We start from the raw sequence: 16,266 nt of genomic DNA, 5'->3' as shown, positions 1-16,266 counted from the left end.
GCAATTAACCTAATTGATATATTGATTGGCATGATACGATTGAAGTAGGTAGGCAGAATTAACGAGCAGGTAATCGAAATCTGACAAGCCCACTTCCGGTTTGTACTTGTGCGTGCGTTCCCTGCAAGCCACATTGGGGATGTACGCTCGCTATTTGGCTCGCTCGTTAGCTAGAGGAGGGGTTGGGAGACTTTGGGGAGGAAGTTTAGCTACGTACGAAATTACGAGCGAGCGCTTAAATTAACATATTTCGGCACGTACGCCGAACGTACGAACGGCCACTTGCGTCCGGGTCTGAATGAGGGCCTATGGGCCAAATGTAATAGGTAGTCTGTTTTGGTAAATTGCGAGTTTGGTGCTAAACTCGCAATTTTTCACAACTCTCCAATGTAACAGGGTGTCTGTTCACTAAAACTCGCATTTTTCAGAGTTACTAAAACTCTCCATTCTCAAACTCGCATCCAGATGTTTTCACATTGAAAACAATCAACTCGCCCAATGTAATAGAATGTCTGTTTCAGACTCGCAAAAAGAAGATTACCAAAAGTCCCCAAATAATAGACCTGCTTCAGGCTAGCGAGTACATCCTGAGCAGGTCAGATTAACACAGAAACATGCACATATCCATGAGATATGTACATGTTTCTGTGTGTACTTATGTTAAATGTTTTAAAATAAAAAAAAAGACGTGCACCCCCTCCCCAAAAGCATAACCAGCCCCGGGCTTTATAAAGTCTGTTCTGGTTCTAAAAATACAGGGGCCAAAATGCGTAGGGGGCCCCTGTATATTAAGAACCAGCACAGGGCTTTGTTGAGCTGGTCCTGGTTCTGGAAAATCAGGGGACAAAACGAGTAGGGGTCCCCTGAAAATTCCAGAACCAGCACCGAACTCTTTCTAGCAGGGGGATAATGCCACAGCCAGGGAAAACCTTTCACCGGTTTCCCCGGCCAAAGCATAATCCCTGACTGCTAGTCAGTCCAGGCCGGGGATCCCTGGGGAGTTGAGGACCCCCCCAATAAAGTGGTCCCCCTCTCCAGGGCACCCCAGGCCTAGACTGATAGCCTGGGGCTATCCCCGGCACCCTAGGGCGGTGGGTGCCGGGTTGATAGTGTAAAGTGTAAAATTAAAGTTTCCATATTGTCTTTGGTTGTAGAACCACAAGTACCAGCAAGCCTCCACTGCATGCTGGTATTTGGAGAACCACAAATACCAGCATGCGGGGCATTACGGGCCCGCTGGCACTTGTAGTTCCACAACTAAAGAAATACGTAAATAAACAAACATACACCGTGAAAGTATAATTTTAATAAAACATACATGCACACTCACACTCACACATACTCACCTAGTAATCCATAAGGGTGTACCTGAAAAAAAAAATCCATACTCACCTCTCCTATGCGTCGATCACGTCCTCTTCTCCAAGTAGGCAATCCAGGGGTTAAAATAAAAAAACGCAAAAAAACCCGATCCATACGGACTGAGCAAAGGTATCTGTGTACACATACCTTTGCTCCGCGTAAATGACCGTCAGTGAAGGGGCCGCCAGCCAATCAGGGAGCATCTCCGTCGGAGCAGCTCCCTGATTAGCTGAATGCGGGCAGCCTGTGTGTCCCATAGACGTCTATGGTGAGAAATCCCCATAGACGTCTACTGTGGGAACCGCTACATCGTAGCCGCAAGATTAATTGAGGTTAATCTTGTGGTTACATCAATGATACAATGTCGCCACAGCAGCCAATCAGACGAGCCCAGGGAGGGGTCCACTCCTCCTGGCTGTCTATTGCCACAGTGCCCCCTCCCTCTACTCTGCCCTACCCCCGCTGCTGCTGTAGTAAGGTGATCACCACCTATTAACTGCCGATGTCCCCCGCTATGTCAGGTGTAACCTAACATATGCATATGACGGGTCACCACTTCTTAATCAGAGATAATTGGTAAAACCGAACCGCTCATCTCCTCACACTTCCCTCTGCCCTCCACTCCCCAGTCGCACTGCCTGCTACCTCCTGCTCCCAGTCCTCCCTCACACTGCCCACATGCTCCAGGGAGGTGACCCGGCAGCCGGCACAGAAGGGGACAATCCTACTGCAAGCAGAGGACCGGAGGAGAAGACTGCATCACTGGACCCATGGATACTGGATCGCATCGCAGGATAGGTAAGTATTCCAGAACTGCTCCTTATCTAAGCTATAGATCGCATCAAACTGATGTGATCTATAGTGATAAATAACAATTCACCACCACAGAGGTACATGAATAGACCCCTAACTGAGCACGCAGTGATAAGAGAGCAAATCACTAATTAAGCAGCTAGTGGTCTCAAGCCAGGCATGAAGATACGGTATATGCAGGCTCAATATCTACAGTAAAAGGCACACATAAGGTATATACATTACCGTAGTGATACAGTTGTTTGAAACTAGTTAAAAGTAGTATCAGGGGTGTTAGCTGTAGGTGGGCTTAGGGCCTAATTCAGACCCGTTCACTATCTGCGCACGCTCGCTAGATGCGTATGCAAATTTTTCAAAGTATCGCCACGGGAAGCGATCGCTCGCCAAGGCATGAGCACACCCACCATGTCTTTCGAGCAGCCACTTTGTGTATGCGCATGCCCAATCGCACAGGCAGAGCCGCACACCAGCAACACGTCATCTCCAGGAAGTGTATTAAAACATTGGTACATCGAGCACCATCGGATGCGAATGCAGTGCTTGAGGTAGCTTTACCCTACCGCAAGCATTGTGAGGAAATCAGTGTAAAAAAATGGCAGGTGACGTGTACTATGATGCTGCCTGTTAATTATGCACACCTCTAAAACGGCATTGAAACACCCAGGCACGCCTACGTTCGCATCTCCAACCCCCCGTTATTAGTGTCCTGCCCCTGTTACCACCCACAAACGGCCTCTCCTGTCACTCATTACCCTGGGCTGCCTTTTCTGGGTGAGCGAGAGGGATGCGATCGCAGTGTGTAGTTCGCACACGCTCAGAACGAAGCGTGCACATGCGCGTATGCAGAACATGGGGCCGCTTGCGAACACACAGCGGGAGCGAGCGGCTCTGAATCAGGCTCATAGCCTTTGTTTCTTAGCTTCATATGGAACGTGAAGGAGACACTGTGCCCTGTCCCAAACTGTCTGACTCATAATTCTGGGTATCTTGTGTGACTAAGACTAAGTGCAATTTTTTGGGATTTTTTACCATAAAATAGCATTGATATACCCCACCCTAAGAGTCTTAAAGTCCTATTTATTATTAGGTAGGTGGTGAATATTAAAATATTGTAACAATTCAATATGGCTATGCTCCCGATTTTTCGGGTAACCCTCGCACCCCTGAAAGAGTAGGCAGATCTTCCGCATCCCACCCACTTCCCAGTGAAGTGACCAGGATGGGTAGATGTTCAGAGAAATGTGCGGGTCTGTAGAGAGGGGGCGGGGCTAAATGACCTGCTCCCGGAAATGATTCCTGATAGGTCAGTAAGTATGCTATGGTGCAGGAACGGCTGTTCTGAAAAGCAGCCATCCCTGTCATACTTACCACAGATGATTACACCATTAATTAATAGCTCCAAAATGTTACAGTGCCGGGACTGACCCGGCAGTGTAAAGGTGCGTACACACTGGGCGATAAAGTGGACGACTGAACGATATCGTTATCGTTCAGTCGTCCACTTTACAGTCCATTTTTAACCCCAAAAAGATGAACGATAAGGACGACGCGCGTTCCCGTGGGTCGTTCGTCATTATCGTTCATTGGGCTGACATGCAGGCCAACCTGACGATCTCATCAGGTTGCTGCATGTCAGGGAATGGGGGAGAGAGCCCGGCGCTGAACGATATCGTTAATGATATCGTTCAGCGGCTGTGCTCATTGTCATGAACGACATTGAGCACAGCCTGCCGGGGACACACTACACGATATCGCTCAGGGAGCATATAGTGTAGTGTGTACGCACCATTAGTGTGCATAATAATAATATGTTGACACATGCACATTGCCGGAGAAATGAGGAAGGAGCTGGACTCTGAGAACCAACACCATCTGAAGTGTGCTGAGTACTGGGCAGCCACATCGAGCTCCTATTATTGAATGGGCCCATAACTTAAAACATGCGGGACTAGTGGTGCTAACTTTGACTGAGGCCAACTCTGACTGATGTTGACTCTGACGCTGACATAGATTCTGACTAATGCTTACTCTGACTCTGTATCACTGAAGACTACTTGACTGAATATAATAGCATACTTCAAGGGCAGTCATCTCAGTGTCTCTACAGAACATCATGTTTTAACCACATGTTGAGGGACTAACAAGAGCCTCTCCTTCAGTGAGGTACCTCAGCACTGACTAAATGGCTAGTAGCACCTATATTTACTTGACTCCTTCCCACAAGCATTTATTTATAGTCTCTTCAGCAGCCTGCAACAGTCTTTACTGTGTATATCCCAGACAGAGGGCCTGCAGAGGGCCTGCAGAAGATGGCCCTCCTCCACTAACCCCCTCACTGCAGAGTCCATTAAGGAAGTGAGGGTTACACCAGCACATGGTATGCCATGCTAGGCCGGTTCCATTATATGATAAATAAATTAAGTATTATTGTGGAATTACAAGTCACAGCAAGGACTGGCAGTCGTTGACAGCTTATGCACACTTGCATGTATGGAATTGTTTGCTTTTTGGAGGGTAGTCTCACCTCTCCTTCGATGTCATACTACAGCAGGCCCCCTGTGGTGGTTGACTCTGAGTCGTTTGATGAAGCTTGGTATAAATCAAAGGTGTACCCATTTGGCATATAGGGACCTCATTGCATTTGGAGCTGGACCTCCCAGACCCTGCCCAGAGTTAATCTTAGCAGTCTTTTCAAGGGAACACGGGCTCTGGACTAAAACCACTTCCAGCACAACATGGCCGACCTCAAATGGAGGGAGCCTTGCTAAGTATTAATCAAGCAGCCAGGACAACTACCTGAGTCATCACTGATCATTACTGCAGTACTGGTGAGAGGGGATTCAAATGGATTTAACTTTTAATTTAAAATGGGCACCTTGCTTTTACCACACCTGGGTCTGTCATTCCTCCTAATTTGGCAGGTTCCTTGAGGACTCTTATGAGCTAGAGATGCACTCCTCTCTATAAATTCACGAGAAAAGGGAGGTTCATAGACAGTGGAAATGAAAGCAGTACTGTGACAGTTTTTATAAATGTTATGTAGAATCTGATTGGTTGCTATGGGCAACATCTCCATTTCTAAAAACTCTCACTTTAGTAAATATACCCCACTGTGTGATTGAAAGATGCTTGGTAAGTAGTGACAGAAGCTCACTTTTTATGATTTGTAGCTGGCATGAAAAGGGTGAGAGTCATGTTTTACTATTCCTAAAGCATGAGAGTGTTGCTGCAATTGATTGAATTGAGTTTAACCTTCTTGGGTATCCCAGTTGCTTCTCAGAAATCAGAGAGGTCAAAGTAATCTGAAGAAAGTACACTCACTTTTACTCCTCTCAATTACATTTGCAAAGTGGCTGGAGAACCTTGTATGTATTATGCTGGGGACCCATAATCCATCCATCACAATAAGTGATCTGCTGTAGACCTTATCCATCGTGTCACATTTTCTGGTGTGTGTGTCTTTTTCTGCTTATGTTCGGAGTACCAATGTACCAGATTGTGGCACATATAAAATAATGTGTCAGAGAGGCAGCAGCTGGATTATTTAATCAGATTAAGAATAGCACTCATAATATGCAGCTTCCCACACTGTGTTTACTGGTCTCAATGATCTCAAATTGCATCTCACAAGGTCAGGTTGTTAGAACTTAATATGAAGGCAAACAGTTGGGATGTGACATTTGTCTTTTCTTACCACTACAGTTCACATTCATTAACCCTTTTCCTGAACTAACCTCCCACCATTTTTTCCTGCTCTTCCCATTAAAATATTGGGAGCTAATTTGTTTGACATTTTTGTTTTTATAATCCTGTTATGTGTTAAACCACCACCCCAAAAGCAAGTAGCATATAATTGGAGACTGCACGGTACTGCTTAAAGAGTTGGATATAACATTACACACAGTAGCCAGTGACTAGAGGTGGCTCAGGCTGGGAGGAAGCTCTCTCCCTGTACATCAGAAACCTTTCTGTTTTCTTCATTAACAAGACCAATGAAAAGCTGGAGAGAGAAATGTCAACTTATGTGCGTTTTACAGCTGCTGAAGTGTTACATAAGCTAAGTGGGTGATGATTTGCCTGATCAACTTGATTCATCTAAGTGGATGGGCCACACAGTTCTAAACACATAAATCAGAGAAGAAAGAGAAAAAGGACTCTTGGTGGGGGCACACTATAGGTATAGAGATTAGTCGTTAAAAATTAACTTTTATTAAATGCAATAGTAAAAAACTGAGCAACTAACAAGTACAAAGACATACAATACACATATACATCAATCAAACGGAGAAACACTCTCCACTGTGGATAGTAAATAAAACTAGGTAAGATGGTAATGAAATAATATAGATACAAAATGCGCCTTAAGCCACAATTAAGGATACTATACTAATTAACTCCTAGACGTATATAAATAAATCCAAGGAGATATATACCTCCACTAATGATTGTGAAAGGCCAGGCAATCAAATACTGAGATGGTTTGAGTAAATGTCTATGCCTATGCTCACAAACAAACTCCTTCAAACGGGAATTGGTTACTAAAATCTACGTTCCCACAGAATAATATTATAAATGTACATTGACAAACAAGGAAACATATAATACATATATAAGTGAATCCAAGGAGATCTACCTCCACTGTGGATATATAAAAAAGCCAGGCGAGATAGTCTAAATGATTAATCGTATATGCCTGTAGTCACAATATGATGATAAATATCAAGGATATTAATAATAATAATTAATAATAATTAATAATATCAAGGGCATGTCACAGAAGGGCGATTACTATTAATGCTAATATTACTCTCCTAATGGGATAATTCCTTGATATACATAGGAGATGATCATACACATAATGATAAGCCCGCATGTACTAAGAAATAATTCAGACAAATTGTTATTAAATAAGTATTCCTCCAGTGAGATGATTAAATAAAGTTCAATACATGTCACATGTTTTTCATCTTACACTTAGCAGTTACATACATACAGCACTGAAAAAAAGTCAGGATAAACCTCATTGATAAATATAAGTGTGATAATATTCACAAATTGTAAATATACCCTGAAGGTATATAGGCATATGAATCACTAGTTCCTCTAAAAAAATGAGCTCTAAATGCTGCAAATTAGAAAGCCATATGAGGGTATAGAGGTAATCCAGCAAGTGTCTGTGGAATGAATCAGTAAGCTGTCAGGTTAGGTGGCCGTCTGCCCTGATGCGCTAGGCAGTGCAGGGGGTATGCGCCACTTACCTGATCAACGTGTTGTCCTGATTAGTAGTCAGTGGTGCCGGGAATACTGCTGGTACATGCCGCTATGTGTGGCTGGAGACCCGGAGTCACGTGTGCGCATCACGTGACCCGGAAATGTCAGTCTGACGCGCGTTTCGTCGCTGGTAGCTACCCCCTGCACTGCCTAGCGCATCAGGGCAGACGGCCACCTAACCTGACAGCTTACTGATTCATTCCACAGACACTTGCTGGATTACCTCTATGCCCTCATATGGCTTTCTAATTTGCAGCATTTAGAGCTCATTTTTTTAGAGGAACTAGTGATTCATATGCCTATATACCTTCAGGGTATATTTACAATTTGTGAATATTATCACACTTATATTTATCAATGAGGTTTATCCTGACTTTTTTCAGTGCTGTATGTATGTAACTGCTAAGTGTGAGATGAAAAACATGTGACATGTATTGAACTTTATTTAATCATCTCACTGGAGGAATACTTATTTAATAACAATTTGTCTGAATTATTTCTTAGTACATGCGGGCTTATCATTATGTGTATGATCATCTCCTATGTATATCAAGGAATTATCCCATTAGGAGAGTAATATTAGCATTAATAGTGATCGCCCTTCTGTGACATGCCCTAAACTGTGTATTTATCCTTGATATTTATCATCATATTGTGGCTATAGGCATATACGATTAATCATTTAGACTATCTCGCCTGGCTTTTTTATATATCCACAGTGGAGGTAGATCTCCTTGGATTCACTTATATATGTATTATATGTTTCCTTGTTTGTCAATGTACATTTATAATATTATTCTGTGGGAACGTAGATTTTAGTAACCAATTCCCGTTTGAAGGAGTTTGTTTGTGAGCATAGGCATAGACATTTACTCATACCATCTCAGTATTTGATTGCTTGGCCTTTCACAATCATTAGTGGAGGTATATATCTCCTTGGATTTATTTATATATGTCTAGGAGTTAATTAGTATAGTATCCTTAATTGTGGCTTAAGGCGCATTTTGTATCTATATTATTTCATTACCATCTTACCTAGTTTTATTTACTATCCACAGTGGAGAGTGTTTCTCCGTTTGATTGATGTATATGTGTATTGTATGTCTTTGTACTTGTTAGTTGCTCAATTTTTTACTATTGCATTTAATAAAAGTTAATTTTTAACGACTAATCTCTATACCTATAGTGTGCCCCCACCAAGAGTCCTTTTTTTCTTTCTTCTCTGGTTTATATGTTTACATTGACTCTGGGGAGCACCATAGACTTTCCTAGTGATAGGTCTAGACTGTGGTCTTATGATCCATATTAGGAATATTAATACACACCAGTGTGGTATCCACAAGTCTATTCTAGGTATACCTAAGAGATATTAAACTAACCAATTTTGTAGGATTTTTTTCAGTGCGGCTCCAGTATTTTTTCTTGTATACAGTTCTAAACACGTAAAGATTTTCAGACCAACCATCCAACTAGTTGATTGGTTGGAATGAAAATCTGGTAAGGTTTGAAAGTAAATGACAATCAGCAATTTGCCAGAAAATGGACAAAAACTGTTGTTTGAACAAATTGTTTAGATCAAACATTTAACAAACTTGTCTGAACGACCTTTTTCATCTGTTTTCTGGCATTTAGGAGCAAATTGATGAACATGTTACTGCCATACGTTACTAGATTTTCATTCCAACCAATCAACTAGTTGGATGGTTGGACAGAAAATCTTTACGTGTGTACCCAGCTTTAGAACTACATAATGATCTGTGTTAAAGATGTACAACTAGTGGATAGGATAAAAAGGGCCATGATTGTGTGTATACAGTCTCTGATTGTGTACATCACTGCCTAGATGCATATACGAGTGTGGGCCTCCTGACCAGGGGATACTCATATCACTTTTATCATTACCAACAAATATAACATTTGCTAATTTAGACTAGTGTGGCAAGAAAACTAGTTGATTGCCTAGGGCAGTGATTCCCAACCTCGGTCCTCAAGGCACACTAATACCTCTTTTCCACCATTCTAGCTACGGTATTATCTTCCAGAAGATACTAGATAAATGATAAGTAGAATCTGATTGATTGCTAACCCGCACTTTAGTAAATATACCCCTAGGTCATTAAGATTTGGGAAGTTACAACACCATGCTAACCATAGTTGTGACCACACTGCATCTCAAGCAGAATTCATAAGGTTTGAATAAAGGAATCTGATTTTAAATTTGACCCTGCATGATAGTGACTCTCCCCGCAGGAAACTCAGAGGTGAGACACAGAAGACCTTGTACATAGTGCAGCACATGTAGGTACCTAAAGAATTCTGTGTGGGGTAGACCAAAAGATTCTCTAAACTGTAAGTAACTTGGGATCGAAAACAGCTTTGATCGCAGCAATGTCTCTATCTCTCCAAGGGGTCTATTTATTGTCACTTAACATTTTCACCTGCTTTTGTAGAAATTAAGTTTTGGGGCCATTCATTAAAAAAGCAAAGCGGGAGATATCACAGATATCTCCTGCTTACCTTTCTAATAATAATTGATATGTGTCATCCTCATATAAAGGTATCTTTATTTGGGTTTTCTCCATAGGATCTCATATGCAAAAGTAATGTTGTTATTTTGTAATGACAAATTTATTTACTTTAAAAACATGAAGAATTTTTCTTCATAAAAACACCACAATTCCAAGAAAGTCCATAGATTATTGTTCTCCAAGAGACAGGGAGGGAGTAATATAGATGGTAAGTTTGTACAGCTGTCCGGATCAACAGTACAGTCACCTAAAAATACCTCCAATAGTCTAAGGGTTCAAAAATTCTGGTCCTTTTCAATTGCACAGTTCCCAGCAGCCAACGCGTTTCAAACAAATCTTTCTCAAGGCATTCAGATTGAATTCTCTTTGATCCTATTCTAAAAATCTATTTGTATATACTATTGTTTTCTTGTATTTTGGGCAAGAGTAGGACAGGATTGGAGCTACAGCATACCATTTTAGTTGCGCCCAGACATCTCCTTTCTTTTTTTTTTTGTATTCGTTTTTTGAAAATAAATGGTGGCATAGTAATTTTGTACAAATAACGTGTCAGACAAAATTATTCAATAGTATATCAGCAGTAGACAGGTAATGATATTTGCTACGGAACATATGAATAGTTAACAGTCAAAAACCAAATAGAACGTGAGCATGATGGAATAGAAAAGGGGATAATAGAGAATAGGGTGAGGATTAATGTATATGATTGGGAGGGAAGGAGGGAAGAAAAAAAAAAAAGAGAAAAGAAATGGGGGGAGAAGTGTAAGAAGATAAGCCACAGGTGGATAATGTATTTATATGTAATTATATGGAAAGCGTTGAATCGAAGCTAACCAAGGCCTGGGAGAGGTGAATTTTGAGAGGTGTACCAGGGGTTCCAAATGATATGAAATTTCCGAACAGCATTGTTTTGTAGACTGGTGATATATTCCATATTTGCTACAAACCAGATTCTGTTTATTAGCTCCTGTCGGCTGGGAGTGTGTTGAACTTTCCAATTACGAGCGATTTGAAATTTGGCTGCGCAGGAAACGTGAAGAATTAGTTTATTTGTAGTGTTGGGGATGGAATCAATCGGAGCGCAGAGTAAAAGAGTAGCAGGAGAAAAAGAGATCGGAATGGTAAGAATTTGGGAAAGTAGGGTACGGACCATGTTCCAGAATGGGACAATCAGGGGGCATGACCACCACGTATGAAAATAAATTCCGAGTTGACCGCACCCTCTCCAACAAAGATTGGAGGTGCTGGGGTAGATTTGATGTAAACGCTCTGGCACTAAGTACCATCTGGTATATACCTTGTATGAGTTCTCGCGTATGGCCACACTAATGGAGCATTTAGAAATAGTCAAGCGTATAGTGTCCCATGCTTCTTCCCCGAGAGAAAGGCCAAGATCCGCTTCCCAAGCCTGCTCATGTGTTTCGAGCGGAGGAGGCTTCAACGCCAGTATGAAGTGATAAAGGTGCGAGATAGCTCCTTTGTCATTAGGTCTATGCATGCATAATCTCTCTATAGGTGTGGGGTTAGGAGGGGAGCGGGTGGAGGGATTCGAGCTAGCGAAGTGGTGGATTTGTAAATATTGATAGTGAAGTTTGTTGGGAATTTTATGTTTGTCTTGAATGTCCGAAAATGATCTAGGTGAGGAAACTTCAACCATATGGTGAAGCCTAGTAATGCCTGCTGAAATCCAGGGGGAAGCCACTGTCTGGGATAGACCAGGGGGGAATGCAGGATTGTTCCAAATGGGGGTTAGAGGGGAAGGGTGTGGAGAAAGGTCCAGTTTTTTATTAAGGGAGTCCCAGTTATTAAGCGTCAGTGCTATAGTGGGGAATAAAAGAACGGATCTAGGTCTGTGTTTACGGGGTGTCCAGGGTAGATAAGAGACTGAGTGTACACCTACCAAGTCGCTCTCCAGGTCAACCCATCTCTTAACATGGCGAAGTGAGTGCCAGGCGGCCAACTGACTTAATCGGGTTGCATTATAGTAGCGGTGCAGTGAGGGTAACCCCAAGCCTCCGTCCCAGGGACGCTTAGTGACTATGTTTCGACGGATTCTGGGTTTTCGGTAGTTCCAGATGAATTTACAGAGTGCGGTTTGAAGTGTGTTGAGGGTGTGGGAGGGGATAGGAATAGGGAGAGTTTGGAATAGGTATAATAGTTTGGGGAGAATGTTCATTTTCACGGCGTTGATACGACCTACCCAGGAGAGAAAGTGTGTTTGCCATTGTTGCAGGTCTCTCTGGAGTGAGCTGATGAGGGGGGGGTAGTTGGCTTTATATAGAGAATCATAGGATTTAGTAATGAATACTCCTAGATATTTGAGGGAATCTTTTTCCATATGAAATTAAAATTTGATTGCAATAATGACTTCATATTGCCAGGTAGATGTATAGGAAGGGCTTCGGATTTGGTATGATTAACCTTGTAACCAGACAGGGAGCCATATATAGAGAGTTCTCGAAAAAGATTGGGAAGAGAGGTGAGTGGTTTTGTTAGCGTGAAAAGTATGTCGTCCGCGAATAGAGATAGAGTATATTGAGAATGTTTAACCTTAATCCCTGTAATATCGGGATTGGCCCGTACATGAGAAGCGAGTGGTTCAATAATAAGGGCGAATATGCGTGACAATAGAGGGCATCCCTGTCTGGTCCCATTCGCTATTGAGAAGGAATCGGAGATCAGGCCTCCTGCTGAGACCGTAGCAGAGGGATTGGAGTAGAGGGCTTGGATGGCTTGCAAAAACTGTCCTCGGAATCCGAATTGGCGCAATGTTTGGAAAAGAAAAGGCCAGGACACCCTGTCGAAGGCTTTCTCCACGTCCAGAGCAAGCACCAGAGAGGGGAGTTTGTGAATATTAATGTAGTGGACTAGATCGATTGTGCGCCTAGTGTTGTCTAATGCTTGTCTGGACGGGACAAAGCCCACTTGGTCGGGATGGATTAAAGAGGGAAGGAGGGGGTTTAGCCTATTTGCAATCACCTTAGCAAAGAGCTTTAGATCAGTGTTAAGTAGTGAAATGGGACGGTAATTAGTCACTAAAAGGGGATCCTTATTAGGCTTCGGGATGACGGTTATGGTAGCTCTAGTCGTGTGCGGATGAAATGAAGAACCTTCTAAAATACAGTTGAAAGCCACAGTTAGGTGAGGTATCAAGGAAGTTTGAAAAGTTTTATAGTAGGACATTGGAAGTCCATCAGGACCTGGCGCCTTCGAGGACTTTTGTGTTTTGAGAGCCGAAACAATTTTCTCTGCAGAGATGGGGTCGTTTAGCGCGGAAGAGGTGGCGGAATCAATTTGGGGGAGATTACAAGAAGCTAGATAGTCCGCAGTTGAGGTGTCAGTGTCATTTGTTGGGGGGAGATTGTAAAGGCATTCGTAGTAATTTTTAAATAAAGAATTGATAGTGGATGGACTATAGTGGCTGGTTCCACTGTCATCGTTTAATGCTGGGATAGCAGTCCTGGCTTTGCGAGCCTTCAATCTGTTGGCCAGTAGGGAATCAGCTTTATTGCTCTTTTCATAAAATTTTTGGTTGAGCCAACGTAGGGCCTGTTCAGTCTTTTCAGCATTAAGGGCATTGAGAGCATTCCTGGAGGAGGTCAGTTGGACGTATAGTGAATTAGAGGGAGTATGTTTATGGGCGGTTTCAAGGCATTGAACCTCTCCAGTCAGGAATTTAATTTGGGACCTACGCTCCTTATTTCTAAAAGAAGCATAATTAATGATGTGCCCAAGGATAACAGCTTTATGCGCTTCCCACACCAAAGGGGTGCAAGTAGGGTCGTTATTTAAGGAAAAATAGTCCTCAAGAGCGGACTTCACCCTTTCCTGAAATTTTGGAAAGGTAAGCAGAGTCTCATTCAAACGCCACGGGGGTCGCGAGGGTGGAACATCCCAAAAAATCGAAGGACGCCGTGACGATGGAGTGGTCTGACCAAGCATTAGACACAATAGAGGAGTCAACAAGATGTTCACTGGCTGACGTACTACAAAAAATAAGGTCTATTCTCGAGTAGGACTGATGGGGTATCGAGAAGAAAGTAAAATCCTTAGATGAGGGATTAAGGGCCCTCCATGTATCAAATAGACCCGATTCACTGAGGTGATTATTTAGAGAGCGAGTTGCCGGACAGGGTCGTGTTCTGGTAGGGGTAGGACCTTTATCAAGCTCGTGGTTAAGGACTGCGTTGAAGTCTCCTCCGACAATGAGGCTACCTATCCTGTATTTGTTTATTTTAGAGAAAACAGATTTGAAGAATGATGATTGATCTGAATTGGGAGCATATATATTAACAATCGTGCATTCTAAACTGCCTAATTTGCCTGTCAAGATAATATATCTCCCGTCTGAGTCTGTATGTACTGTGTGTAAAGAGAAAGGGATTTTACTATTGATCAGTATCGCTACTCCATTGTGTTTAGACCGACTAGAAGAATAGTACGCGGTGGGGAAACTTTTAGTATGCAGTGAGGGATGTGACTGTGCTTTGAAGTGAGTTTCCTGGATTAGAATAATCCCTGCCTTGAGATCTCGGATAGTTCGGAAGAGCGATGAGCGCTTCTGAGGGGTGTTTAAGCCCTTGGAATTAAGGGAGGCAAAAGTTAGCGACATTTGGGTAGAGCGTGATACTCAATGTGGATAATGTAGGTGGGAGATTCCTGGTTCGTTGAGAGATAGAAAGAAGAAAAAGAACAAATAAAGAAATAAATAAAGAAATGAGATATGGAGAGAAATTAGAAATGTGGAAGACAAGGGGGAGAGAACCGGGTGGGAGTTCCCCGTGTCCAGCAGGGGAAAACACACTCGGAAAGTGGGACTAGGTAGTCCAGGAAGGTAGTAGGGAAGGGAATCCGAACTACCTTTAGGTAACTTAATTAAAATATATTAGAAAACAAGTAACTGTATGTACTGGAGAATGCTGAAAATAGAGGAGAGAGATGAGGGTGTCAGAGAGCTTTGGCCCTCCAATTGTGGTTGTGTAGTAAAGGTAGATGAAGACCTAGGGACATCTGAAGAGATGTCAATGTGAAATGTCAGAGGGGAGGGGAGGGAAAACATATAGAAGAGCCCAGATAAGGGTATACTTATTAAATATAACATCAATTATAACTGCATATAAAACATACATAAACATTTCAAATATGTTTATCAGATATTCTTAGAAACAATGAAAGAATAGAATAATATTGGTCGTGTGGGACCCACATGCGAAGTCCTAATGAACAGAGCATACCTGTAGCTCCGATGGAGTGATGGACTTACTAAGAGACAGCGTTGATATATAGCAAGAAAATTCTACTATGAATCAATAGAGCAGGTAAAACAACTACAAACATCTTAATGCATAGTATTATGATTAGGAAAAAGGATACGAAATGACTGTCTGTGTAGAGATTCAGGACCAAAATTAGGATCCCAGGGCGGGGGATGGTAGTCTCCGCCCAATAGTAGTATGTTTCTCGGAAGCGTATTCAGGTATAGCAAGTGAACCCAAGTGGGAATAAAAAACAACATGTAACTGTGGTCATATTATATGTCCTCTGAAGCAGTTGGAGAGGGGCCGGAGTCTTCCAAATGGGAAAGAAAGTCTTTGCCTTCTTTAGGGGTTCTGATGATAATCGTTTTGCCGTTGAAGTCAACCATTAGTTTGAAAGGGAAACCCCAACGATAACGGATGCCCCGTGCTCTTAGTGCTCTCGTTAAATCTTGAAGTTCTCTGCGTTTCAAAATTGTAATGGGGGCCAGATCTTGGAAGAATTGTAATTTGATGTTGTCGTAGAGAACATGGGGTTTTCCACGTGTAGGGGCCAAGACTTTTTCTTTGTCCTTAAAACTTAGGAAGCGTATGACGACATCTCTTGGGGGTTCACCTTCTCTTGGTTTAGGTCTCAGGGCTCGATGGGCTCTTTCAAGGGGCAACGGATGGGAGGATAAGTCAGGGAGAATGGTGGAGAACATGTTATGGAGATAAGTCTCTAAGTTATCCGGAGAGACCAATTCTGGGATATTTCGCATGCGGAGGTTGTTTCGTCTTTCTCGATTCTCCAAATCCTCATTCTTGGTACGAAGATCAGCAAGATCCTGGATAATGTGATCGATGTCCCTATGAGTCTCATTTTGGAATTTTTGAAGAGTGTCTTGGCGTGATTCTAATTTAGAGGTTCTTGTAGAAAGTGAGGATAGGTCTGATTTGATCGAGGAAACTGCTTTATCTAACTTAGACTCTAAAGATTCTTTGAAGTCAGTAATAAGGGATTGCAGAGCCATTATATCTTCTTTTGTGGATAGAGC

Source organism: Taudactylus pleione, unplaced genomic scaffold, assembly GCF_031769625.1.
Source record: "Taudactylus pleione unplaced genomic scaffold, aTauple2 ptg001458l, whole genome shotgun sequence".
NCBI lineage: Eukaryota > Metazoa > Chordata > Amphibia > Anura > Myobatrachidae > Taudactylus > Taudactylus pleione.
This window is presented reverse-complemented; position numbering follows the sequence as displayed.